The 2,647-nt window shown below is 50.8% G+C and overlaps 1 protein-coding gene across 1 annotated transcript in view; it reads right to left on the bottom strand.

The window, feature by feature from the left end:
• Positions 1 to 2,647, bottom strand: part of PIP5K1C (phosphatidylinositol-4-phosphate 5-kinase type 1 gamma) — an 84,969-nt gene that overhangs the window by 82,296 nt on the left and 26 nt on the right. The window lies entirely within an intron of this gene.

A 2,647-nucleotide genomic window follows, 5' to 3' on the forward strand; every position in this document is an offset into this window, starting at 1 on the left:
CAGTGTTACAAATTCTCTTTTTCATTCCCATTGACTCCTATGAAGTTTCTTAAAGAATGACTGCGTCAGGTACCAAACGGGAGGGTTGCAAACAGAGCTTTTTCCTAAACAGCAACTTTTTCCCAGCAAACTGGCCTCTCGCTCTTGGCAGCAGTAGCTTGCTAATCACGGCCAGTGACTTCACACTAGGCTGAACCCAGAGCCCTGGAAGTGGCAGCCTGGAGGAGTCCTATTTAAAGTTGTGAGCTGTATTTCCTGGGTGGATTTTCCCACTGTCTGATTAGTTACTTGATCTAAACCCCATCAAACCTGTAGGTCTAAGGCCTCCTTCTCCTAGGCAGTGAGGAACGCAGCTCTCTGCTGTAGCCACAAAACGACTTGGATAGTTTAGCCTTGGAAAGAGAGTTCTTCAAGGTGAGCAGGGGGTGTGCAACATGATAAGGCTCCCAATGTGCTATCTAGGATGGTGATCAATTTTTCTCCATGGGAACAGGTGATGGGACAAGAAGTAGCCTGCTTCATTTGCAGAAAAGATGATTTAGGAACAACTTTCAAACTAAAGAGTAGTGAAGAACTGATGCTGTAGAATCTCCTTTGTTGGAGGTTTTCAAAACCAGGTTAGACTAATATTTGTTAGGGATTGTCCAGTTCGGACCCTGTTTCAGTGTGGGGAAATAGACTGGATTATCCCCTGAAGACCCTCTTGGTCCCACTTTTCTATGATAAACGGTCTGTCCTTTCTGATGACCATGCAGCACAGCTGATGTTCACCTAGTGAAGCAGCAGTATAGGTGAGCAGGAGACTGACTGCACAGGGGCTCTGGTCCAACAAGGAGCTGTAACAGGTTGCAGGCCGTCTTGGGGGAGGTTGTCCAATTGGTGCTTTGCTTTGCACAAGCGCGCCTGAGATCTGCTCCTGTGTCACAGATTCACACAGATCACAGAAGTTTAGGGATGGACGGGATCTCGTGAGATCATCAGATCCAGCCCCCTTGCTCTAGGCAGAAAAGACTGCTGGGGTCAAATAACCCCAGCAAGGTTTGTCTTTGCAGAAGGATATACCCTCAGGGATGCAAATACACCAGCTCCATTTATGTTGGAGTTAGGCGACCTGATTCCAACACTGTTCCCCCCTGGAATGCAGATGGGACCTTAGCTGAGCTTAAAGCTCCATGAAAAAGTCTTAAAAGCCAGCTGTGTTTGTCAGCTATCATAGATTCATAGATTCATAGATGTTAGGGTCGGAAGGGACCTCAATAGATCATCGAATCCGACCCCCACAAACTGTTTGTGTCCTTGCAGGTTACTGGTAGTTCAGCAAGACACTGTGTGGTAGGCAGGAGAGGCCAATCATTAGCAATGCTCACAGTGCTCTGTGCACACTACAGGGGACAAGCTCCAAAGTTTCCAGTGTAAATCCACATTCCTACCCTCAGGCCATAGAGAGGAACTGGGTACTGCAAATGTTTTTTAAAAGGCCTTCCCAATGCCGGCAGTCCGTGCAGGCTGGCCTGTGCTTTGTTAAACATGGACTGTGTGTGCAGCCACCCAGATCACCGGGTTCCTGGGCCCATGACTCTCCCAGAGCAGCCCTGGCCCAGGTGAAGTGGGCTGCAGGGGGAAGGAGCCTGTCAGGTTTCAGTGTGACTCAGGCTGGGCTGCGGTCAGACCAGCATTAGCTCAGATACTTCTACTCCCTGCTTGATTTAGGGTGGGGGCTGGTTTCTGCAGTGAAACCTGCCAAACCAGCTTCTCTGGCTGTCTGATTGGGCCCCTGCTATGTTCCAGTCCCTTAGCATTAGATGCACGCAACAGGCAGGCCAGTGTTTAAATGGCCCAAGAGAGAAGGACGGCTCCATCCAGGCTGCAGAAGCAAACCTTGGCTCCAGGGGTCTTGCTCAGGTGATGCAGGCTTGGGGCTGCAGGTCAGTGTCAAGTGTCCTGGCTGAGCTGAGGCTGGACCAGGACAGGGTTCCTTACTTGACAGCTCTTTCCAGGGCACTGAATACAAATTCTTCTTCTTGCCTGCCTGTTTCAGATTGACTTGGTTTATCTTTGCTCCGCCTCTTTCTCAGAAACTCTGTGCCAGGCAGCTGGTAAAGGAGAGAACTGGGGCTACGGGCAACAGAAACCGCATATCGGCTTGGAAAATAAACCGGGGCAGAGCCTTCAGAGCTAACCTCACGCTGCGATTCTGTCGCCAGGAAGCTTGATCTGATGTGGCAGCTGGGGCCAGAGACTGCAGCAGCTCCTGAGGCTTGCAGCTCCCTCTGGCATGCGACTCCACAGTGGGGCCTGGTCTCCCATTCCAGCCCGTGCCCTTTGTGGTTGTAGAGACAGAGCTTAATTATTTGGGGAGGTTATAGTGAGCAAGACTGGATTTACAGCACACTCCTTCCTCTGAACTTGCACCACCCCCGCTTTGCCACCTAGGTTGGCTCATTGTGCACCTTGGGGGGCGGTTACCTGCTTTCCAAGTGGACCGAGCTGCTGCTCTCTGCACCTGCATGGGCAATTAGTACAGTAGTGGGTGTGCAGCACAGTTATGGTCTAGCTTGTTGTGTAAATGAGTGTGGAGTAAACAATTCCTGGGGTCCTACCATGCTGCCCAGGAGTGTTTGCAGCCTCAGGCAGGGGAAAAAGCAGG

Source organism: Alligator sinensis, unplaced genomic scaffold (assembly GCF_000455745.1).
Source record: "Alligator sinensis unplaced genomic scaffold, ASM45574v1 scaffold103_1, whole genome shotgun sequence".
Lineage (NCBI taxonomy): Eukaryota > Metazoa > Chordata > Crocodylia > Alligatoridae > Alligator > Alligator sinensis.